A 25698-nucleotide genomic window follows, 5' to 3' on the forward strand; every position below is an offset into this window, starting at 1 on the left:
TTTGAGTGTTTGCTTGTTTGGGGGCATACTCAGAGGTGGTCAAAGTTTACTTCTGATTTTGTGTTCAGGAATCAGTCCTGGTAAGGCTTGAGGGACAGTATGGGTGCTGGGGATCAGACTCAGGTTGGCTGCGTACAAGATAAATACTTTATCTGCTCTTCTGTCACTCTGCCCCCTAGTGGGATAATCCTAAATACATGCACTAAACTTCATGCCCTATTTATTCTGAATAAATAGCGATGATCACTTTGTTTCTCCTTCTGTTCTTGCCAATCACAGGTGTAAACTTAAGGCTTCCCTGTGCCCCCCTCCCCCAATATGGCTCTTGTTTCCAGATTACTAATTTGCTTGTCTGGAATTTATGTCTGTGCTCCCAAAATTATCCCCAGTTATCTTTCTTGATCAAAAGCAAGCTCTTTTTTTGATAGAGGAGGAAGAGTCCATAAGTACCACGAAAAGGGAGTTCATGAAGGTTTTACAGACTCGAAAGAAGAATACCAGCACCGAGCTGACCATTGAACCGGAGGAGGCCTCAGCATAGAGAAATAGCCTGTCCGTTTTCATGAATGAGCAGCTAGACTTAGGGAACATTGCCTGAGAGAGAAGGCTCAGGAGTCGGCCCCAAGAGAACCAAAAGAGCTTCCCTTGGCGGAACACCCAGGAAATGGGTGGGAAACTCCTTCAATGAGGAGTCCTCCTCCATCCAGGAGCACGGGGCGGTGGTGTCCACCACCTGGAGCAGTTCTCCATGGGCAGCCCGTCTGCCGCCACTTCTCCGAAAATCCCAGCCGAGGCGAAAAACAAACCCAAAGACTCGAAAAACACGCTCCTCGTTTTGGAAGACGCAGACGCTCGAGTTCGGAACATGAAGTTTCCCAGCCCCGTGTCACACACTGGAAAAAATTACCGGTTTCATAAGTCTTACTCTCGGCTTTGCCCAGAATGCCCAGAGCCAGAGTGAGTACAGAGACGAAGGAATCAGCACCCGAGAGGCCGCTGCGAGTCGCCAAGCGGCCTCCTTTCGCTGCGGTGAGAACCTCATCAAGTCCCCGCCAAGAGAGGAGTCTCTGTCTTGGAGAGATCAGGACGAACCTTGGCTCCAGTCCTTTCAACCTTCACACTCATCTGCAGGAAAGAAGACCGCAGAAAGCACGCATGCTGCAAATGGGGCCAACACCAGAGGCATCGCGCTGCCAGAGAAAACCGTCGGTAGCAAAGGCACCGCCCATGAGAAGGACGCCGGGATGCCCGGCAACCTCATGCCGGCTGTCAAGCAGTCCAGCGAGACGCAGTGGGAATATCACAACGTGGCCACCGACATCGTCTCTGCCACACAGAAACCACACCCCGGAGACCAACTGGACATGCAACTCATCCAGCAGCTGTGGTCCCTCATCCCCAACAGTGACGTGAGGAAGCTCATTGCTCACGAGATCCGGACTCTGAAATGGACCGCTCTGAGCCCCAGGTGAGGCTGGCGTGTGCCAAGCTCCTCTCCGGAACCGGCCTCCTGATGAAGCGTCTCAGTGAGCAGCAGGAAGTAAAGGTTCCCGAGGCAGAATGGGATACAGACCAGTGGAAGACTGAGAACTACATCAGTGAGAGAAGGAAGACCAGGGTGAGCAGAACAGCCAGAGGCAAGTGAAGTGAGAATAGATCTTTCTTTCTTTCTTTCTTTCTTTCTTTCTTTCTTTCTTTCTTTCTTTCTTTCTTTCTTTCTTTCTTTCTTTCTTTCTTTCTTTCTTTCTTTCTTTCTTTCTTTCTTTCTTTCTTTCTTTCTTTTTTTCTTTCTTTCTTTCTTTTTTCTTTCTTTCTTTCTTTCTTTCTTCTTTCCTTCTTTCTTTCTCTCTTTCTCTCTCTCTCTTTCTTTCTTTCTTTCTTTCTTTCTTTCTTTCTTTCTTTCTTTCTTTCTTTCTTTCTTTCTTTCTTTCCTTTTTAAATTTTTTATTGAATCACCATGTGGAAAGTTACAAAGTTCTCAGGTTTATGTTTCAATTATACAATACTCAAACACCCATCCCTTCACCCGTGCCCATATTCCACCACCAAAGACCCCAGTGTACCTCCCACACCCCGCCCCCCCTCCCCCATCCCTGCCTGCTTAGTTGATAAGTTTCACTTCATTTTCACTTTACCTTGATTACATTCCATATTTCAATACAACATTCAGTATTGTTGGAGTTTTCATCCAAGAAAGACAGCCCTACTGCCAATGCAGCATTTGATAATTAGTTTTCCATCGCTGAGACTGGAGAGATATGAAGTCCCGTTGTTTCAAGTACATAGAATTTTTCCCCCCTCCTTAACGTGCCACCAAGTTCGTGCCTGCTTAATGAGTAGTCCTCATATTATGGCTGACACCACGTCGCCCGACGAGAAAAAAAGGATATTTCCAGTCCTCGGCCGGCATGGGGCTATGGCTTAGTTCAGTCTAGAGACATAGTTGCAAGTAGTTTCTGGAACCGGAAGTAGTCTAGTTAGGCTCCGGATTCTGGTTGATCAGCAGCATCGCAGCCACACAGAAGTGTGGCCACCCGGGTCAAGTCTCGGCGGAGCATGCGCTGGTATCAGCCTGAGACTTCCCAAGCATCCCGCTGTTCCAAGTATATAGTTTTTTTTTCCCCCTCCCATTCCCGCGCCTCTAAGTTCGTGCCTGCTTAATAGACTACATAATATGGTGGACACCACACCGCGTTTCTCCCAGAAAAGAGAAAAGAACCGAGAAAGAAGGATATTTCCTCACCTCGGCCGGCGTGGGGCTTTGGCTTAGTTCACAGTCTAAAGAAATACCTGCTACTTTGATTACCTTCAATACTTCAACGACAAACTCAGTACTATTGTTTGGAGTTTCCCCCCCACAGTAAGACCTGCTAAAAAGGAACCTTTTCACGTTGCTGACAATCAAGAGATATTAGGTCGTGTGGCTGCAACAGCAGCCGCTCGGTTTTGGATTTCTATATGAAGTCCAGGGAAAATTCTTTTGGTAATTGCATCACTGCAATCTTTTACTTCCCTTTTGTGGTGCTCACATGATGGAGGAACCTGGAGAGAAGAACCGTGCCCCGCTGGAGGCACATGGGCCAGTAGCTCTGGTCACACAGTTTGGAGGCATTTTTGGGGCGCTGCTCGTGTCCAAAGTAGTTCATTTGCCTCCAGGGTCGAGCTCGGGCAGCGGCAGAAAGGAACGTACCCACATGGCCCTGTGCTTAAATATCGGCACAGGGCAGATCCAGAAATCCCACCCCCTCGGCTTTCCCGGGCTTCCCGAGGGTCCCTGCATACTCTAAAAACTGGCAGTTGCCACGCTGCGTTCAATAAGAAAGAGTTGAGAGAGAAAAGATTGTACCCCGCTGGAGGCAGATGGGCCAGTAACTCCAATCACACAATTTGGAGGCATTTTGTGGGCGCTGCTCGTGTCCAAAGTAGTTCAGTTGCCTCCGGGGTCGAGCTCGTGCGGTGGCAGACTCTTTCTTTCTTTCTTTCTTTCTTTCTTTCTTTCTTTCTTTCTTTCTTTCTTTCTTTCTTTCTTTCTTTCTTTCTTTCTTTCTTTCTTTCTTTCTTTCTTTCTTTCTTTCTGTCTTTCTTTCTGTCTTTCTTTCTTTCTGTCTTTTTTCTGTCTTCCTTTCTCTTTTTTCTTTCCTTCTTTCTTTCCTTCTTTCTTTCTTCCTTTCTTTCTTTCTTTCTTTCCTTCTTTCCCTCTTTCTTTCTTCCTTTCTTCCCTTCTTTCTTTCTTTCCTTCTTTCTTTGTTTCTTTCTTCCTTTCTTCCCTTCATTCTTTCTTCCTTTCTTCCTTCCTTTCTTCCTTCCTTCCTTTCTTTCTTTCTTTCTTTCTTTCTTTCTTTCTTTCTTTCTTTCTTTCTTTCTTTCTTTCTTTCTTTCTTTCTTTCTTTCATTCTTCTTTCTTTCTTTCTTTCTTTCTTTCTTTCTTTCTTTCTTTCTTTCTTTCTTTCTTTCTTCTTTCTCTTTCTTTCTCTCTCTCTTTCTTTCTTCCTTTCTCTTTCTTTTATCTTCTTTCTTTCTTCCTTTCTCTCTTTCTCTCTCACTTTCTTTCTTTCTTTCTTCCTTTCATTCTTTCTCTCTCTTTCTTTCATGAAGAGGCTCATGCTGAGTGAACAGAACAGCCAGAGGCAAGTGAAGTGAAAACAGATTTCTTTCTTTTGTTTTCTTTCTTTCTTTTATTCTTCCTTCCTTCCTTCCTCCCTCCCTCCCTCCCTTCCTTCCTTCCTTCCTTCCTTTCTTTCTTTCTTTCTTTCTCTTTCTTTCTTTCTTTCTTTCTTTCTTTCTTTCCTTCTTTCTTTCTTCCTTTCTTTCTTTCTTCCTTCCTTTCTTTCTTCCTTTCTTTCTTTCTTTCTTTCTTTCTTTCTTTCTTTCTTTCTTTCTTTCTTTCTTTCTTTCTTTCTTTCTTTCTTTCTTTCTTTCTCTCTTTCTTCCTTTCTCTCTTTCTTCCTTTCTCTCTTTTTTCCTTTCATGGAGAGGCTCATGCTGAGTGAAATAAGTCAGAAGAAGGACAGACATAGAATGATTGCACTCATTTATGGGATGTAAAAAAAAGTAAAAACATAGTATGAGATTAACACCCAAGGACAGTTAGCAACAAGGGCCAGGATGAATGGTCCGTGGTTGGAAGCCTGCCTCAAGGGCTGGGAGAGAGGGCAGCTGGGATAGAGAAGGGATCACGATAACAATGATAGTTGGAAGGGATCGCTCTGGATGGGAGATGTGTGCTGAAAGTGGGTAAAGGATGAAACATGATGACACTGGTGGAGGATGGGTGTTCTAGCATTGTATGGCTGAAGCTGGATCACAATCAGGAAAGCTCTGTAACTGTATCTCACTGTGACCAGGCTCAGGGGGTTCCGGGCTCTCAGGCCATGCCATGAAAGAACACGAGCAGGAAGACCAGGGTCTCTTGGCTCTCCCTCTTTTACTTGCTCGCTCTCTTTTTTGTGGCCACACAATTTTGACTACAATAATGATCGTCCCTGTGCTCATTTATAGAAAGGTAGCACTGTTCCTAGGAGAGGTGTGAGAGGACCTAACACACCAGATAAACAAATTGTAGAAGGAAAGGGTACAGACAAGAGGTGTAACATATCTGGTGTGCTCTGTAAGAACATATTGGGGCCAAGGAGAAAGTTCAACACGAGTGTCCCTGAGCATGGAGCCAACAGGAGCTCTGAGGACCCTGGGAATAGGCTGAAAACAAAAACAAAACAACCCTAAAACATACAAAACAAAAACCTATAGTCCACTCATATGAGAGAATGGGGTTTTAGACTGCATAAGAATAGTTAGTCATTCTTTAGAATAGGTTTAAGAATCCTTCCCATCTTTTTGTCTAATTGTTCTTGGGTGCTGGAGCAATAGGATAGTGGGTAAGGCTCTTGCCTTGCATGCCGCCAACCCAATTTTTTTTTTTGCTTTTTGGACTGGAGCAATAGCACAGGAGGTAGGGTAGAGGGTTTGCCTTGCACGCAGCCGATTCCTCCATTCCTCTCAGAGAGCCTGGCAAGCTACTGAGAGTATCCCGCCCACACAACAAAGCCTGGCAAGCTACCCATGGTGTATTTGATATGCCAAAAACAGTAACAAGTCTCACAATGGAGACATTACTGGTGCCTACCCAAGCAAATCAATGAGTAATGGGATGACAGTGATACAGTGATACAGTGCTTTTTGAGTCACACCAGGCAATGCACAGGGGTTACTAATGGTTCCTGCACTCAGAAATTACTCCTGGCAGTTCTCAGGAGACCATATGGGATGCTGGGAATCGAACCTGGGTCTGCCACGTGCAAGGCAAACGCCCCACCCACTGTGCTAACGCTCCAGCCCCCTCGCCAACCCAAATTCTATCCCCAGCATCCCTTTTGTTCCCCCAGGAGTGATTTCTGAGTGCAGAGCCAGGAGTAACCCCTGATCATCGCTGGGTGTGGAACCCCAAAAATAATGCATAAAAAAAATTGTTCTTTTTCTTTCAGCTCACAAAAGAAGTTCCAGGATATGGCTATCATGATGGCTATCCTGAGGCCAAAGCAATCGTGGTAATATTTGTGATTGTAGTCCTGATGATATTGATTATAATTGTCTGTCTCATTGAGGTAAGAACAGTTTATTCAGACTTCCAAGATGTATTTTTTTTTCTTTTTGGGTCACACCCAGCAATGCACAGGGGTTACTCCTGGGTCTGCACTCAGGAATTACTCCTGGCGGTTCTCAGGGGACCATATGGTATGCTGGGAATCGAACCTGGGTTGGCCGAGTTTAAGGTAAACGCCCTACCCGCTGTGCTATCGCTCCAGCCCCAAGACTTCCAAGACTCAATCTGTCTTTACAATCGATTCAAGGGCTACAAATGGAAAATAAATGCCCCTTTTCCTCCTACTGAGGCTTGATTTTCCTCTTCAGTCTTGAGGTGTGCTTGCTTCTCATATTGCAAAGATGATCCCAGGGCTTGTCAAAGGAACCTGACTCCCTGGAGGTCCCTGTGGAAGTGAAACCAAAATTACAAGCTCTTGAATAATTTTGAAAAGTTAAGATAAGAAAGCTGGAGCTGAAACAAAAAGCAGTCTTCCTGTGTGCAATCTGGGGACTACACCCTGCTGCGATGTTTAGGGCCCGCCCCCAGCTCAGTGCGGAGGGGGGAGGGGGCGTCACTTCTGGTGGTGCTCAGGGGACCTTGCAGAGCTAGGGATCCAGCCTGGCCCTTCTGCATGCAAAGCATGCACTCTGACCATTCAGCGCTCTCTCTGGTCTCAACATAGACTTTTTTTCTTTTTAATTCAAAAGAGATTCTGGGGATCAAACCCGGGTCAGCCGCATGCCAGGCAAACGCACTATCCCCTGTACTATTGTTCTGGCCCATGTTTTTTATGTATAGTTCCCTCACCTCTGCATCACAAAAACATCCAAAACCTTGACCAATGCCCTTAGGTCATGGCCTCAAAAGATTTGGGGGCTTGAGATAGTACAATGGATAGGGCATTTGCCTTGCATGTGGCTGACCAGAGTTAGAACCCTAGCACTCGGTATGGTTCCCCAAACCTGCCGGGAGTAATGCCTGAGCAGAAAGCCAAGAGTAAGACCTGAATCGTCCCGGTTCCTCAAGCCCCATATTGGGTTTATTTAGACTGTAACAGAGATAGTTCGGGTGATAAGGCACTTGCTTTGCATGCTGCAGCCAACCTCAAGTCAATCCCCAGCACCACGTATGGTCCCCAGGCACAACGAGGAGTTGCTCCTGAGCACTGAGCCAGGTACTTGAAACTGGAAATATTAAAGAATGCCTTCCAAGGCTCTCAAACTTTTGGCAATCATCAGAATGACCCAAAGAACTTGCGGAAACACAAACTATTGGGATCTAACTGAATTTCAATACTTTGTTCAATACATTAAGTTTGAGGTGAGCAGGGTATTTCGCACTTTTCAAAAGTCCCCAGGAGATGGTGATGTGCTAGCACAGGAATCACAGACTAAGAACCAATGTGAAGTTAACGATTCTCCCCGTCCTAAGCAGTGCTCGGGGCGGTGTTGGGGCACTCACAGCAATGCTTCTCTAAGCATGTTCGGGATGGAGGATATAGAACTGTTGGTGGGTGCCGTGTCCATTGCACTGGGGCACCATGGATGGAGCGGGTGTTCTCTCTCTGCCTACTCCAAATGAACCCCTGGCAGTCACAAACTTTTAGAAGAAAAGCACAGGTACACGGTACCAGAGACTGAAGCCTCCAGGCCACAGGGGGCGGGGACTGGCTGGTCCTTCCTGTCTCCCGCCCTTCGGGGTCCTGGCTCTCAGGCCTACAAACTGCCTCCGGGAGCCACTTAAGAACACTAATGGCCTTGGGGGCTGGAGTGATAGCACAGCTGGTAGGGCGTTTGCCTTGCACATGGCTGACCCAGGTTCAATTCCCAGCATCCCATATGGTCCCCGGAGCACCACCAGAAGTTATTTCTGAGTGCATGAGCCAGGAGTAACCCCTGTGCATCACCGGGTGTGACCCAAAAAGAAAAAAAAAAAAAAACACTAATGGCCTTGATCCAGAGACTCACAAATGAATCTTGGAATGGATTCACTCACTGCAGAGGTGTCTCCGGACCCCAATCATTTCCAAATTTAGAATTCCAGGAGCACACAGCTGCTTTCGCAGCCATGCGACATGTCATGATATTCATAAAAAGCAATAGAAAATAAACTATCTACTTAAGCCTACCTGTGGCAGGTAGGCTTAAGTAGTGGTGGGAAAATTTGAAATAAGGATGGTGGGAAGATGTAATGGTGGTGGGATTGGTGTTGAAATACTGAATGTAATCAATTCATGTGAACAACCTTATGAAAGTACAATTAGAAAAAAAAACTGTTGGGGGCCTACAGTGCTAAGGATCACACCTGGTGGGGGTGCTCAGGGACCACATGTGGGGAAGACCCAACACAGGCACCTCTAACTGCTGAGCTATCTACCTGGCCCCAGTTAATGGTTTTTATTTATTTTATTTACTCTTTTGCTTTTTATATGGTTCCCTGAGCACCACCAGGAGTGATTCCTGAGTACAGAGCCAGGAGTAACCCCTGAACATCACCGGGTGTGACCCAAAAAGGAAAAAAAAATCATTAAAGTCAGCACTCTGTGGGTCTGGAGTGATAGCACAGCGGGTAGGGCGTTTGCCTTGCACGCAGCCAACCCGGGTTCGAATCCCAGCATCTCATATGGTCCCCTGAGCACCGCCAGGAGTAATTCCTGAGTGCATGAGCCAGGAGTGACCCCTGTGCATCGCCAGGTGTGACCCGAAAAGAAAAAAAAAAAAAACACACATAAAGTCAGCACTCCGTAAGCATGTGGCCCAAACTATGTCACTGTCACTGTCATGTCACTGTCATCCCGTTGCTCATCGATTTGTTCGAGTGGGCACCAGTAATGTCTCTTGATTGTGAGACTTATTTGTTACTGTTTTTGGCAAATCCAATACGCCACGGGTAGCTTACCAGGCTCTGCTATGCGGGCGCGATACTCGGTAGCTTGCCGGGAGGAGGCGAGAGGGGCGGAGGAATCGAACACGGGTCGGCTGCGTGAAAGGCGAACGCCCTACCACTGTGCTATTGCTCCAGTCCAAACTATAATAAGTAAATTAAAAAGCAAAGCATGAGTTTGCAAAGGAAGTGGGGTGGATAAAGGGACAGCCTCAGGTCTTGATTAGTGTAGGAATGTTGACACTAGAGGGGGCTTTGGAGTTAACATTGATATTGCCTTAAACTCTGTTATTAATGGTTTTACAAATCACAATGTCTAAATTTTTTTTCACCAGTAATTTTTGAATTGGCTCTAATTACCTGAGAACTATGTTAAGTCATTATTTTTACTGTTTTAGAAGGTACATTGCTATGGTCTTTAAGGGAGAATTAAGGAAATTGAAGGCAGTTTTTTATTGACTATGAATGAGGGAAAAGTACAAAAATAAACTTGTGTAGCACTATGACAAGCATACATATTTTCTTTCAGTGTTAGATGTATTTCTGTTTGATAAATACAAGGTCAGCAGATTTTTCAACTAAAAACTTGGATTTGCTTAGACTGTACACCAAAGAACAAAAGAGTACCTTTATAGCATGAAAGGTATCATGTCTTCTCATCAGTGTAGCTGACTCTTTTAATGATCTTCTTCCTAGTTATAATTACTAATAGCTAAAACATGGAGTATTAATCTCTTCTCCGTTTGTTTTCAGGAAGCAGTTACTATACTTATGTCATTTCCCCTTTGCCTTGAAAAAACAGTTTAGTTCTGATTAGAATATAGTTTATTTTTCAGAACCAGAGTAATAGCACAGTGGGTAGGGTGTTTGCTTTGCACACAGCCGACCTGGGTTTGATTCCTCTGTCCCTTTTGGAGAGCCCAGCAAGCTACCAACAGTATCCTGCCTGTAGGGCAGAGCCTGGCAAGCTACCTGTGGTGTATTCAATATACCAAACACAGTAACAACGAGTCTCACAAAGGAGACATTACTGGTGCCCACTCAAGCAAATCAATGAACAACGGGATGACGGTGCTACAGTGCAATTCAAAAGAATGTCAGTGGTTTGATGTACTCACCACTCACTGACATTCTTCTACTCATTGATTACTTTCCTTGTTGACTGGAAGGATCAAAAATGTAGAGTCTCCACCCTCCTGGGACTGAAAGATAAAGGTGTTATCTTGCTGATCCAGTGCAGTAAGCTCTCTTTACTTTTTTTTTAAATTTATTTTATTGAATCACCATGTGGAAATTTACAAAGTTCTCAGGCTTATGTCTCAGTTATACAATGCTCAAACACCCGTCCTTTCACCAGTGCACATATTCCACAACCCCCCCCCCAAAAAAACCCGGTATACCTCCCAACCCCCCACTCCCCAACTCCCCACCATGCCTAGGTAAAGAGAAAAGGAAGTGAAATTTATCTCTTTAGGTTAAAGCGCCATCTCAGTAGATGAAGTTAAAACACTGCAGCTAAGACTGGGGAGATAGCTCCCTCCGAGGGCTAGTTTCATGCTTTGCGTGAGGAAGACTGGGTTCGATCCTCGGCAGTACACGCCCTCACCCCTAGAGCCACCAGGGCCACCAAGAGCTACTCCTAAACAGCAAATAAAATTGTTCCTGCATATTGCTGGGTGGCTCCCAAACCAAACATACCCGCACTGCAGCCTGAGCCCGTGCTGGGCTACTCTGATCATGGCAGGCGAGCGGTAGTTACTCCAGGAGCTCGCCCACATCTGTCTTCTGTTCAAGTACACACCACTGACTTTTCCCAGCAGGCACATTAAAAAAGTGATTTGAGGGCCAAGGAGATGACTCAAAAGACTAAAACTTCAACTCACCTTGCAAGGGGGAAGCCCAGGTGTTAGCCATAGCTCTACCTGGTCCCTGAGCACCACCCCAGAAGTAGCCCTCCCGCAAGCACCAACTGCCAGGGAGAGCCTCAAAAAATAAACAACAGCAAAATGTGATTGAAGGGGTTCGGGATCTAGGTTAGTGGTGTTGCACTTGTCTTGCGTGTGTGAGGCCCTGGGTTCGATCCCTGGCACCACCACAACAACCAACAAAGAATTAGAATAAATTAGAAGTGACGGTGCTGAGGAAGAGCTCTCTGAGCCTTTGATATGTGTAAGCTGCTCGTTTGTGACATCACCAGCAAGCAGCACTGATTTATGCCAACCACAGTACAAGGAGTTTCCTATATGTTGTCTGGTTTAATCCTCGCAGTCCTCTAAGGGCAGCATTAGCATCCCTCCATTCTTGCTGTTCTTGTCATGCTGGGTACCAAACCCCCGTCTCCTGCATGCAAGGCAGGCATTCTCCCACTGAGCTACCTCCCCAGCCCCACCATCCCACTTTCAAACATGAGGGTCACATGCAAAGCAGCCCGTGCTCCTTATTCCACTGTTCCATTTTATCTCCTTAAGGACAAAAACACGGAAATGTTTAAAGTATTGAAAGTTCAGTCGAAGTCGCTCTAACAGTTGACATATTGATTTACTTATTTATTGGGGGCCACAGCCATCTGTGCTCAGGGCTTATTCCTGGCTCTGTTCTCAGGGATCACTCCCAATGGGGGCTGAGGGAACCATCTGGGGTCCTGGGATTGAATCTGGGTCAGTCACGTTCAAGGCAAGTGCCCCACCCACAGTGTGATATCTATAGCCCCAGGAATCAACATATCTCATAGAACCTTTATTGGTTTTGGTTTGTTTGGGGAGGAATCATTGCAAATGCAGCCAAGTTTTGTCTCCTGTAAGACTCGACTCTGCGCGCTGCATTGATGAGGACTCCTCACGGGGGATAATAGCGGCGATGGGAAAGGCAACAGACTGGTTCTTGGCATTGTTTAGAACACAGTCACTGTTAAAAGGATGTTTCTGTGTTTGGGGCTTGGCAGATACTTTTAGTTTCCTACTTCATAGTTTTTTATCCGGATTAATGTGCTGAATTTCTCTAAAACAGTCACTAAGCTATATTCCTAACTGTGCCCCTTAAGTCACACCCAGGGACCATTGAACAGGAGAGAACTCCTGCTCTTAAAAAGTGATGTCAGTGGGTAGGTACAGCAAAAAGCAGTGGAATTAATAAGGCTGTATAGAGATTGGTCACCGCGATAATCATGATTTTTTTTTTCAAAACAGATATATGGTCAGAGACGAATAAAATCTAAAACTGGAAGATCCAGGTAAATATTAGTCTGAGAACCTTTCATTTATACTGGAGTGTCCTCCCCCCGGTGCTTGGGGACCCTGGAGCCCTTCCGTGTGCTACTTGGCCCTGTGACCTGGGCCTGAGTTCAGTGTTAGTGTCTTAGGGCCCCACAAGGCCAGGCTGCTCAGTCCCCCATGTGGGGTGGCTCTGCTCTCAGGGATCACAGCCCACCTGTGCTCAGGGAGGCCATACGGTACCATCGGCCAAAGTTGGAGCCTCATGCCCAAAAGGCCCTTTTAACTATCTTTCCAGTAGCTCGGGGCTACTCCAGCCTCAGTGTTCAGTGTGGTGCCAGGAATTGAACCCAGGGCCTCACACATGCAAGCCAAGTACTTTACCATTGAGCCATATCCCCCAACCTCTATCTCTAGCTCTTATAAAAAGGAACCGAGGGAAAATGGAAACTAGGCAAGGCCCTTGGGGGTGCACTGCTGGTGAGTGGGAAAGAGCATGGTCCCTGTCCCTTGGGACCTCTCCATTGATGACCAGCGTCCTTGCGCTGGGAGCTCCGTTTCTTGCCTATACTCAGCGCCCACTTTCTCTGTACACACGCACTGCCTGTAAAGCACGAGACTGCTCTCTCTTCTGTTCACACTCAAAACACATTGCCGTGCCTCAGTATGGTTCCTGCCTTTGATGCTGATACCTGTGGCTTCTTTGCTCACTGGCGATTGTCTGCAGGATGAAAGCTAGTGTGCTAAAGAACTTGGCTAACTGCACACAGGCATTTACTCTAGTTCAGCATCTGGTATAAAGCAGCTAGGACGATAGAATCACCTCCCCCAACGCAACTTCTGGTAAAGGGTGCTTGAGAGACTAAATTCAGAGGCGACCAGTGGAAAGGCTTCTGGACTGACTCTAGTGCTTTCTCTCAGTGTGGTGGGCAGTTTGTTCTTTGCACACAGCATTTGCTGGGGCCACGGTGGTGAGCAGAACTAAATATCCTGCCTGTTTTCCAAGCCAGGCTACATATCAAGGTCTCTCAAGAGACAATGGGGTCCCTTTGGATGGACCCAACAAATGTCTAAAAACTGCCACAGGTATGCATGGAATCTCTCTCAAGGTGTCAGGTCATAGTGGTTGGACTCATCATGGCTCCAGACCGAGGTACTCATGTTGTTGTCCTAACAAGACCAGAGACCTCCATCCTAGGAAGCATGGGAAATGGGTGAATGACGAATGATGTGTGTCCGTGTTTTCCTCCAAGGCCCTCTGGAAGTTCTCATAAGAGAAGTTCAGTAGAATGCAAGAATCAGGTAAGCACAGGGAGGAGGGGGCACTGAGGCAGGACAGGAGTAGACCGGGGTGCAGAATCATGAGCTTCCCTTGCCTTTTCCAGGGGGGCTTCATCTGGCGAAGGTGGCCCCTGTGCGTGAGAGACACATACCGGCCACTCAGTGTCACACATAAGAAAAGCAAAAAACTGCATGACAAGGATTCCTCTGATGAGGACATAATTTTCAGCCGATATCCAGGGTAAACAATGGGGACAATTCCAATACCTGCCTGAAGTCAGGAAGTGATGCAGAGGGGGCAGGTCCCTTGTGAGAGCTGACTGTATTCTTCTTGTTCCAGGGAGCTCAAGGTGGTCGTAGTAACAAAAACAACGGAATTGACTCCGGAGGAGAAAGCAGCCAAGAAGACCAAGGCAGCCAAGAAGACCCAGGGAGCTCAGGAACCTCAGCGCCCCCCAACACGTGTCCCCCTGGCACGACAGACCGGCAAATCTCCACTTGGAACCCTGACATCACAGACACCCCAGTCACGACTGTCCATCAAGGCTCCACAGGCCCCCCATGCACTCGAGTCCTTCAGATCCCAGGAGATCTCGTCATCACAGGAGATCTCAACTCAGATTGAGGAACTACAGGACTCCTCTAAGGGAGCCACCGTTGTTGGATATCATTGGTTCGTCCTTTCTCCCCTTGCCACTAGGAGCTTAGGTATATCGGCCACGCCCATCAAAGTTATGTTCATACAGTCAAAAGAGTAGAAATAAGCCTGGTATGGCAATTTAAAGATAATCTGTGTATGGATGCAATAGATTTTTTTCTTACTGCATCACTTTAATTTGGATTTTTAACCTGATGTATTTTAACAGAAATTTAACTCTGTTTTAGCTTGTGCACCCTTTTGATTTCCTGTAGATTAGAATTATGCTTTATTTTGTATAACACTTATGCTGTAAAATATGACTGAATTTTCATGGGATAATGTTAAAAATCATTTGTTAGCATATAATATATATATGAACAGTTAGAATAATGGATTTGTAAATTCATAGTACCTGTAATAACTATTCTTCTGGTATTGGGTTTTCAGTTATATGGCAAAGTATTTTTGATGAGTTAAATCTATGATTTTATATGTATGAGTGAGATATTGTCTTTCTCCTCTCTTCCTGTCTTTTGAATAGTTTAGTTTATAGCCATTTCTTTTTGTATGGACAAAGGAAGACATTTAATATTATGCCTTTGCAATTGGGATTTAATTGGCTTTGAATATTATTAATTCCCGGGCATCTGCTTTCTTGACTCTAGCCTTGGCTGCCCTCAGTTCCTAGCCCTCTAAAAGGCAGGGTCCCAACGGGGGACGAAGAAGGACCCAGGGCAAGCGGTAAGTTGTGTGCTACCCTGGCATCGAGATGGGCCTGGCCAAGGTGCCTAATGCTTTACTATATGTTAAGAGCTTGGTCATGGGGTGTCATGTCATGATCCAAAAGCAACGACGAGACAGGGCCCTGCTAGGGCTAGGAAAGATTAATCTGGCCTGAGCGCTGTAGTCTGAGATCGAGGTGACTCCCGGAAAGCAATTCTAAAAGTTTGATGCATCTCTTGCTATGGCCATACAAAATGATTAATATTGTGAATACTTATATGTTTGTCAGACACGGAGAGGAGAAACACAACCTTGGGATTTCATCCTTGGATGGGTCCTGCTGAAAGAGTATTTGTCCTAGAGAATAGGTGTTCTGCTAGTGTTATTGAACTTTTTGTGCCTAGTATTTTATTTTATGGTTAAAATCTGTTCTAAACAGATTTTTTAAACAAAAAATCTGTTCTAAACAAAAGGAGATGTTGGAATATTTCCCCTTTTCCAGCTGCCTTCTGGAGTTTTGTCACAGAAACCTTTTGTCACAGAAACCTAGCTGATCTTTGACCCCCGCAGATCTAAGGTGCTAGCCAGGTTTGATTTGACATTGTAGATTCCAGGCTGCAGCCCAGTCTGGTCTTTGGGATGTAAATCCGAGTGCTTTCAGCCCAAAGAAGGCTTCCGTTTTGTTTTTGTATCTTCTTTCCAGGGGCCTAGATTAGCCAGCCTGCAGATACAAGAGAATTATGTTGCCTCAATGTTCTTCCTGTAAGTTCTTTTGGTGCTTTTGGTGACTTCAATGTATTGCTCCCTTTGGAAGGGCCATGATCAATAAAAGGGGTTGGGAGAGAAGGTGAGGGGGCAGAAAGTGTATAGAGGGCGGAATGGTGTAGAGAGGTCGGGGAGACTGTATAGAGAGAAGATTGGAATAAACTGCAAGTGAGACCAACCATCATGGCTCTGTTCCTTCCTTCGCCTGCCACATCTTCGCCATCAACCTCCCTGGGGTGGGGGAAGTGGCCAGAGGCTACCGAACTCCGGTGGCGGGAGAGACAGCTGCTGCCCTAGGCCCTGTGCCTGGCTCGGTGCGGTGAGGCGTCCCTCCCTCGCCTGCGCCTTTTCTTTTTATTTTTATACAACCGTGTCCGATGAACGGCTCCCGCCTCAGACCACCTGGAAATTTGTCTTTCATAGTGAAACACTCCATGCTCTTCTAATAAAATCACGACGAGCCACATCGAAGTACTGTACTAATAAGTTCTTTACATGCTTGGAATTTGAAACCTCATAACCCTATAAATTTATTACAAAACAGAGGCTTGGTTAGGTTACATAATGTCCCATATTCTTACTACTTACAATGCCTAGATCTAAATCTTTGAAATGACTGTCTATACTCATGATCAGTATTCATCCTTTTTCTTGTCCTTTGCTAGATCTCCAGTCAAGTCTCCTAAAACATTTTTTAAAAATCATCTTACCAATCATCTTTTTTAAAAATCATTTAAAAAAAAATCATCTTACCTCTGCCTGCTTCCCCCAATCTTATCGACCCCATAAGCCACCTCCTGTAGGCACCAGATAATCATCTCATCAGCCACTGTCCAGAATTCTGCTGCTTCTCCTGGAAGGGAGAATAAAATGAGGCCTCCCGTAGCCATGCTACCGGACTCCGCACCAGGCAGTTTACATTCAGGGGTGCACAAGAGGGGCGCAGGTGAGAGCCCTCCCCACCCCAAGGGTCTCAGCCCTGGCAGCTGACCTCCACTACCCAACCGCCGCCATACTCTGAGCCACTTTTCACATGCTTGGGCCGAGCCTTACGCATGAGTGGACATATTCCTGGATCTCGCAGCAACTTGATGGCCGTGTGACACATCATCATAGAGGGAAATTTATGTAAATGCCTCTTGGAGAGCCCAGCAAGCTACCTATAGTATCCTGCCCACATGGCAGAGCCTGGTAAGCTCCCTGTGGTGTATTCAATATGCCAAAAACAGTAACAATAACAGGTCTCATTCTCCTGACCCCAAAAGAGCCTCCAATCATTGGGAAAGACGAGTAAGGAGAGGCTGCTAAAATCTCAGGGCTGGGACGAGTGGAGACGTTACTGGCACCTGCCCAAGTTAATCAATGAACAACAGGATGACAGTGATGCAGTAAAGAGCTTCTCAGCAATTCCTATAAAATACTATTTTATCATTTAAAAATGAATATATGAGTAAGTCCAGCAATGGACTTGGGAATTAAAGCTAAAAAAAGAGGTCAACATTCGTGTAACCAATAAAGGCCATTGGCAGGATGCAGGACTGGAGCTGGAATCCCTCCCCTAGCAGGGATGAGGTCCGAGAGGAATGGGTGGGATGGGAGGATGGGAGCCTCTCCTCATGCCCCCAGAATAATCTTCCCTGAAGAGCTGTTAAAACCACCATCCTCCAGCAGGGATGAGTATTAAAGCAAAACACAGCCAATCCTGTCGTTCTCTCCAAGGGCTCCCCAAGTGCCACAGCAGTTAATGACAGCAGACTCAACTCCTGCCCCTACTTATGGTCACTCTAACGGGCTCTTGAAATGACCAGAACTTTTGCAGCAGTGTCTATACCGCTGTTGATGCTAAGACCTGTCTGTTTTCCCAAACTCTCAAACTTATCCACAAGTGCATGCCTGTAGGATAACATAGCCTCTGATAGTTTAGATTTATTGGGTTACTCCCGTTATGGTGCTCCCATTCCTCTGTGTTTATTTGTAGTTTCTTAGTATTCTGTTGACTTGTAAATATTGTTTTGTATTTCTGTTCTCCTTGAGTCCTTTGCATAGTTTATTCAGAGCCATGTCCTTTCTTGTATAGACACAAGAAGACAATATTATGCCTTTGTAACTTGGGACTTAATTGGCCTCGAATATTATTCCCTCCCGGGCATCTGCTTTCTCCACTTAAACCTCAGTTGCCCTCAGTTCCTAGCACCCCAAAAACAGGGTCCCGATGAGGGATGGGATGGATCCAGGGCAAGCGGTGAGTTATGTGCTACCCTGGCATCCAGATGGGCCTGGCCAAATTGCCTAATTCTTTTTTCTTTTTTTTTAATATGGAACTCTTTGCGAATTTGCGTGTCATCCTTGCGCAGGGGCCATGCTAATCTTCTCTGTGTCGTTCCAATTTTAGTATATGTGCTGCCGAAGCGAGCACCAAAGTGCCTAATCTAAACTATAAGTTAAGAGTTTGATCATGGGCAAATGCTATCATGATCCAAAAGTAATGACGAGACTAGGACCCTGTTAGGGATAGGAAAGACTAATCTGGCTTGAGAACTGTAGTCTGAGATCGAGATGGCTCCAGGAGAGCAATTCTATAAGCTTTAATACATTTCTTATAGTGTCCATACAAAAATGATTAATATTATGAATGCTTATATGCTTGCTAGATGAGGAGAAGAGAAACACACTCATGGGTCTCCGCCCTTGGGTGGATCCTCCTGCTGAAAGAGAATCAGTCCTAGGAGAAGCATCCCCTGAGGGAAAGGAACCTTGCCCCTATTGATTGTGACCACACCTCTGTGTAAGCCCCAACCCCCTCATGCTGGGGGGATTTAATTAGGCTGTAAGAGTGGGTTGGGGGGCCAGATCCACAGATCCAGGGAGAGATCTAGAACTGGGACAGAAGCAGAGAGTGAGAATGAAATAAACTGATCGAGCAACCAGTTTGGCCTTCTCCTTCCTTCGCCTGCACTTGACCGACAGCCACACACAGTGGTTCCAGAGCACCGAACTTGGGCAGTGAGACAGAGCTGCCCGGAGAGCCTGCGAGTGGCACACCCGACAGCATGCCTTAGTTTTTTACACATGCCCTATCTTGGTACTGAAGGTTCTTCTCCCTTAAAACCTAGCAGAAAATTCGCTTGGGGTGTTTTGTCTTGATTTTCTTTTTAAAAATAAACAAAACAAGGCCCTGCCCTCCACGCAAAGGGGACCCTGAGCAGCCGCCCAGGATCGGCTCCTCCTCTCCTGATCCCAGAGGCACACAAACCAATCTCAGAACGCAGCGGCTGCTGGCAGAAATCCCTCTGGACTTAATTACTAAAATACCAGAAATCCAAAAAAGACATCATATGCACTTCATTATCAGCAATCGAAAGCAAATGATTTAATGATGCCTTTTCGGCACGTCTGATTGTTGGGGGGAATATTCCAAGTTATAGTGGATTTTCTGTTGAACATTGAATGTAAACAAATCAAAGAGTAAAGTGAAAGTCATCTGCCACACAGGCAGGGTGGGGGTGGGAGGGTATAATGGGATTCTTGGTGGTGCAATATGTGCACTGGTGAAGGGATGGGTGTTTGATAATTGTATGATTGAGACTTGTAACTGTTCTCACGGTAATTTAATAATAATTTTTTTTAAGTGTTCAAAAAAAAAAACCCAAAAACGTAGTTTTCAAGGCTGGATAATTAGCCCTTGCCTTACAGGTGATCAACCCATGTGTAGTGTAGCCCCAGCACCACCTCTGATCCCCCAAGCCCAGTTAGCAATCGCCCCTGAATACAGAGCAATGAGTAGCCCCTGACGACCACCAGATTGGGCACCAAGCCCCACGTCACCAAAAACTAAACAAGCCAAAACCCCTCAGTCCTCAGTGAGCAGGATGCTGGGAGGCACAGAGTAAAGAAGAATGTGTGAGCAGTAGTTGACTAAGATGACCTTTCTCCACCTCGATTTCAGAAAACATTGGTGGAGGGACAGGAGTAATAGTCCAGTGGGTAGGGCACTTGTTTTTCACACAAGTGACCTGGGTTTGATCCCTGATCCTACAGTATGATGCCCTGAACCTTGCCAGTAGTGATCCCTGAGCACAGAGCCACGAGTAAGACCTGGATAGGTGTGGCCCCAAAATACTGGAAAAAAAATTGAGAGGGGCCAGACAGATAGTACAGTGGGGAGGGCGGCTGCCTTGCATGCGGCTGACCTGATTTGATCTCTGGCATCCCGTATGGTCCCCAAGCATGGCCAGGAGTGACTCCTGAGTGCAGAGCCAGGAGAAACTCCTGAGCATCTCCAGGTGTGGCCCAAAAACCAAACATTTGTGCAGCCAGGTACTGTCTGAGGTTCTTCTGGACCCACCAGGCTTATCCCAGCCGCACGCACCCCACCTTCCTTCCCTGCCTGAGACAGATCCGTGGTAGCAAGAACTGCAGCAGCAGTGGAAGTAGCACAGACCTCCTCCTCCTCAACAAAGATACTCATAACCTTTTTATACTTGAAAATAATTGTCTTCAGGGGCTGGAGCAATAGCACAGCGGGCAGGGCGTTTGCCTTGCATGGGGCTGACCCTGGTATATTCTTCGGGTCAGTGTGATCAAATTTAGCTAACTACTAATTTTTCTCACTAATGTATTTAACTTTTCCTGGCTTACTAGTGCACAAGGTGACATATCATTGACGATTTTTTTGTCTTTTTGGGTCACACCCGGCAATGCACAGGGGTTACTCCTGGCTCTGCACTCAGGAATTACTTCTGACGGTGCTCAGGGGACCATGTGGAATGCTGGAGGTCAAGCCCAGGTTGGCCATATGCAAGGCAAAGGCCCTTCCTGCTGTACTATCACTCCAGCCCCGGCTCTGCATTTTAAGTGAACTTCTACATTTTTAGGTTGGGACTCCCAACAGTCTCAATAGTCTCAGAAGACTCTGTAGATTCCCTTTCCAAACAGCTAATACCTGCCACTAAGATGTCATTTGAAATGGATATGACTGTCATGACCAAGGAGAGCCCAAGAAGAAGGTTGTCAGAACAGCGTAGCTTTGATCAGGGAACTGCATGCAGTTGAAGATGAGTTTAAGAAAAATGAAATTCAGGGGCCGGAGCGATAGCACAGCGGGTAGGGCGTTTGCCTTGCATGCGGCCGACCCGGGTTCGATCCCCGGCATCCCATATGGTCCCCCAAGCACTGCCAGGAGTAATTCCTGAGTGCAAAGCCAGGAGTAACCCCTGAGCATCGCTGGGTGTGACCCAAAAAGCAAAAAAAAAAGAAATTCAGTGTCACAGTTCTTTTAGAATTAATTAATCTGGCAGGTTTTCTGATTCTTACCAGAAATTCCCCACACCTACACCCAATGCAAAAAAGGGTTACTACTGGCTCTGCACTCAGGAATTACTCCTGGCAGTCCTCTGGGGACTGTATGGGATGCTCAGGGTCAAACCTGGGTTGGCCACATGGAGGGCAAATGGCCTATCCATTGTACTCTCTCTCCGGCCCCGAAAATGAGCAGTCTTACAGAGCCCAGCCAAGGGGCTCAGGGGAACCTGGGGAAACAAATGGAAGTAAATCTGAAAAGCTGCAAAGTGTTTGCAGGAGGAGCCAGAGCCACCGTGGGTAAGGAGCTTCCTTAGCATGCAGCTGACCCGGGTTTGATCCCAAGCATCCTTTAAGGTCCCCTGAGGCTGGCAGGAATAATTCCTGAGTGCAGAGCCAGCCAGGTGGGACCAAAAACCTGACTCAGCCTGCCTCTGCTTCGCTGGGAACCAGGCTCCACAACGCCCCCTGCACTCCAGCTTTCTCCACTCCTGATGGGCCCTTCAAGTTCCACCACTAAAGTCTTAAGCAGCCATGAGGGTGGCTTTGGTCCAGCCTAAGTACCTGGGATGCAAAGTCTGCTGGATCACCTCTTGGTTCCATAATTGGAGCCACGGGAGCATTTGCACCAAACAATCGTGTCTGGTCTCAGCTAGCCGCAACATTTTCAGTGGGAAAATGTCCCATTCCCCAGAGCGGTAGACACCCTCAAACAGTCAGCTCAGCCATGGCAGGTGTTCCGATGGTTACTAAACTTCACTGCCCTTCACGGTAAACAGATAAATTAATTGTAGAAGCGCCTGTCCTCTCTGGGTGACTGTGCGGTGTTGGGCAAACTCAGGTACCTCAGGGGTACTTATGACTGACTCTTTCGAGAGAGAGTCTGTGCGGCAAGGGTGGGGGCGACGTTTTTCTTTAGTAACTCAGCCTAAGCAAACAGGGCCCATTCCTGTCATGGGAGAAAACTGTTTAAAATGTGGAAGCCGATGATGAACCAAGAGCCGCGGCACGAGAAGCAGAGCCTCCCGCCTACTGACTGTGATCCTGAGGTCTCCTAACCCATTTTGGCACCAGAGCAGATTCTTGCAGCCATGCATTTTGACTGTGAACTGAGCTAAAATATTAGAAACCCAAAACCGCGCGGCCGCTATTGCGGCCGCGCGGACTCAAAGTCTTCACCTTTACCAAGGAAGAGAATTTATTAGATGATGCTTATTCAACAGGCCTGATTGTTGGGGAAAATTTCCAATCAACAATAGTGAGTTCTGTATGGAAATATGAAATGTACTCAATATATAGAGAGAATAATGGGAATATCATCAGCTACTTAGATGGGGGGTGGGGTGGGAGGGGGGTGTATTGGGGTTCTTGGTGGTGGAACGGGTGCACTGGTGAAGGGATGGTGGTTTAATCAGTATTTGACTGTGACTTAAACCTGAAAGCTTTGTATTTTTTTTGTTTTCACGGTGGTTCAATAAAATATTTCTTTAAAAAAAAAATAAAATGTGGAAGCCCCCGAATGGGGTTGAGCAAAGGCCACAGATGAGGGCAATTGACAGGAAGCATCAGAAGGGCCACAGGAGGCCAGAGCAGAGATCCACAAAGGAGACCCAAGGAGTGGCCACGGGGCCTCACAGAGCACTGGGTCAGGATGGATGAAGCCAGAACCAGTGTTTTGTCTCTACAGGCTGATGTGGAAGCTGCGCAGTGAGGGCCGACCACTCTCTTCCTGGGTGACAGAGTGTCCCCTGGAATGAGGTGGGGGAAGCTGGCCTGCTGTGGAGTTTTCCAGAACTACTCTCTCTCCTCACTTGGGGATTCTCCGTTTCTTCTGTCCTTTGCTTTCGTTCTGTGTTACTTTCTTCCCTTCCCCATCACAAGCCAAATGGAGCCAGAGTCCAGGACTAAAGGGTTTCCAAGGGCTGCCTCCTCATTCCCATGCAAGTCCAGGCTCCTAGCTCCTGACTGTCATTCGTAAAACCTAGGAGACCCCGATGAAATGTCTATTGGGGGATTATGAAAGTATTCCTTGTACGAAGAAAGCGTTCACATTTTCCTGATCAAATTTGAGTGTCAAAGGCAAACAGAGCCCTCAAGGTACTAAAAGGAAGGTAAAAACCTATTGTCCGCGAATGTTCATCGTGAAGTGGAGACCCGTGTGAACAGTTTCACAGGGTGTTGGGAGAGGCAATGAACTCTGTAATTACTGGTTTGAAACAATATCAGACTCCAGTTAACATATCCAAAGCCAATCTTTTTTATGGAGAGAGAAAGCTCAGGTGCAGTTTAATGATCTGGTATTGAGGCATAGAAAATAGTGGTGGGTGGAGGAAGTGTGTCAGAATGCCAAAGATTTCAGCCTGCTCTGGAAGAATGAACTAGAATTCAGATCATCTTTACAAAGTCCTGGATGGGCTGGAGCAATAGCACAGCAGATAGGGCGGTTGCCTTGCACTCGGCAGACCGATTTCCAGCATCCCATTTGGTCCTCGGAGTGCCGCCAGGACTAATTCCAGAGTGCATGAGCCAGGAGTAATCCCTGTGCATCATCAGGTGTGACACAAAAAAAGAAAAAAAAAGAAAAAAGTGCTGGACGGAATCTGTATCTCTGTTTTGTTTGGAAGAGGCTTATTTAAGATCACACCCAAATGCCTGGGGATATTCCTGAATGTCTTGCTCAGGAGTGACCCCTTGGAGTGCTGGGGATACACTCTCCGTCATCAACCAAAAACAGGAATATTAATGATTAGGGATGATCTTTTTTAAAAAGACGAGGGTGGGGGGCTCCCAACATGTTCCGTTATATTTTACATACTATTCCAAGGATCAGAGTTGGGTTGGCCACATGCGAGGCAAGCACCTTACCCTCTGTCCTATCTATCTTAGTCAGGATCTAATTTTTTTGTTTTTGCACCACACCCGAAGATGTTCAGGGGTTACTCTTGACTGTGCATTCAGGAATCACTCCGGCAGTGCTCAGGAGACCACATGGGGTGCCAAGGAACGAACCAGGTCAGTCACATGCAAGGCAAGCACCCTACCACTGTTGATTTCATTTTCTTAGGAGGTGCCAATATGCAATAAAACCTGATTAAGGACAATACTGGGCAATTTTCAGAAAAAGGACAGATGGAGGCATGTCCCACATGTAGCAGCTATCAGTCTTGATAAAACTGGGGTGTGCCTTGAATCACTCATGTTCCTACTTCTGAGTTTTAATTACAGCAGCCATAAAATGAGAAATGATGATGGGGTAGTTTCCAGACTCCTAGGTTTTCCAGAACAGAAAAAACAAGAATAAAATTAAGACCATGATTAAAGATTTTCCATTTTTAAAGCAACTTTAAGACTGAAGGGAATCAATTATTTTTTTAAATTCTTCTTTATAAAACAATTATTAGCATTGTAGAGAGGTCACACTTGACTAATGGAATCAGTTTTTGCCTTAGAAAAGTAGAAAATTGGTTATATTATCCTTTATGATTTCTGGGGGGCCAAACCTGGCAATGCTCAGGGATTCCTCCTAGCTCTGCACTCAGGAATTACTCCTGGTGGTCCTCAGGAGACCATATGGGATGCTAGGGTTTGAACCTGATCAGTTGCGTGCAAGGCAAATAAATACTCTCCCTGCTGTACTATTGCTCTGACCCCTGAATATATTATCCTTTTCTCAAGTGTAAAAACCTAAGCAAGCCGAAGGGCATGTGCACTCACAGGCTCTCAGGGCAGCTCTGTCTCACCGCCCACGTTCAGTGCTCTGGAAGGGCTGTGTATGGTCTGGATCCGGATGGCTGTGGCCAAGGACAGGCGAAGGAAGGAGGACCAAGCTGGTTGTGGATTAGTTATGGTTTATTCAATCTTCTATCTTTCTCATCTCCTGTACTCCTAGCTCTGTCCTCTCTCTGGATCACTGCAGCCTCTCTCATCTCTTCTTTTTCTCTCTCCCCCTTGCCCCTAGGCTACACACAGCCAGGTAGCAAAGTCAACATTAGAAAGCCCTTCCTGAGGGCTCTCAGTTCAAAGCCAATACTACCTAAGGGCATTCCAAAGCCCTTCCCCACTGTCAGCAGGCAAAATACCTCTTAAGGTGTTTTTCTCCTTTCCTTCCTCCAAGAACTTATTCTCGTCTTAATACTAGTTATTTTTGTATGGACATAGCAAGAGATACATTGAGGCTTGCAAGGCAGCTCTCCTGGCAACATCTTGCCACAGACTCAGACTACAGCACTCAGGCCAGATTAATCACTCCTAACCCTAGCAGGGTCCAAATCTAGTTATCACTGTTTGGATCATGACAGCATTTGTCCATGACCAAGCTCTTAACTTATAGTTAAGCATTGGGCACTTTAGCCAGGCCCATCCCGATGCCAGGGTAGCACACAACTCACCGCTTGCCCTGGGTCCGTCCCGTCCCTCGTAGGGACCCTGCTTTTGGGGGTGCTAGGAAGTAAGGGCAGCTGAGGCTTAGATCAGAGAACAGATGCCCAGGAGGAAAATATCAGGTAGAGTCAAATGACTCCCAGGTTACAAAAGCACAGCATTTGCTAAGTCTTCCTAGGTCCATACAAAAGGACATGGCTCTGAATAAATTATGCAAAGAACTCAAGAAGAGAAAAACAATATTTACAAGTCAACAGAACACAAAGAAAGAAGTTACAAATAAACACAGAGGAATGGTAGCACTGTGACAGGAGTAACCCAATAAACCTAAACTACCTGAGGCTATGTTATCCTACATATCCCCCTTTTTCTTTTACAAAAACACAAAAATTTGAATAAGGAACAATTCCAAATCACAACATAATTCCAAATCACAA

At 46.2% G+C, this 25698-nt stretch overlaps 1 non-coding gene across 1 annotated transcript; it reads right to left on the reverse strand.

The window, feature by feature from the left end:
- Positions 1–17892: 17892 nt before the first annotated feature.
- LOC129403824 (U6 spliceosomal RNA) lies at positions 17893–17999 on the reverse strand. The gene has a single exon (XR_008629485.1). It is a non-coding gene; the product is annotated as a U6 spliceosomal RNA (small nuclear RNA).
- Between the last annotated feature and the right edge of the window lie 7699 nt (positions 18000–25698).

This window comes from Sorex araneus, chromosome 3 (genome assembly GCF_027595985.1).
Source record: "Sorex araneus isolate mSorAra2 chromosome 3, mSorAra2.pri, whole genome shotgun sequence".
Lineage (NCBI taxonomy): Eukaryota > Metazoa > Chordata > Mammalia > Eulipotyphla > Soricidae > Sorex > Sorex araneus.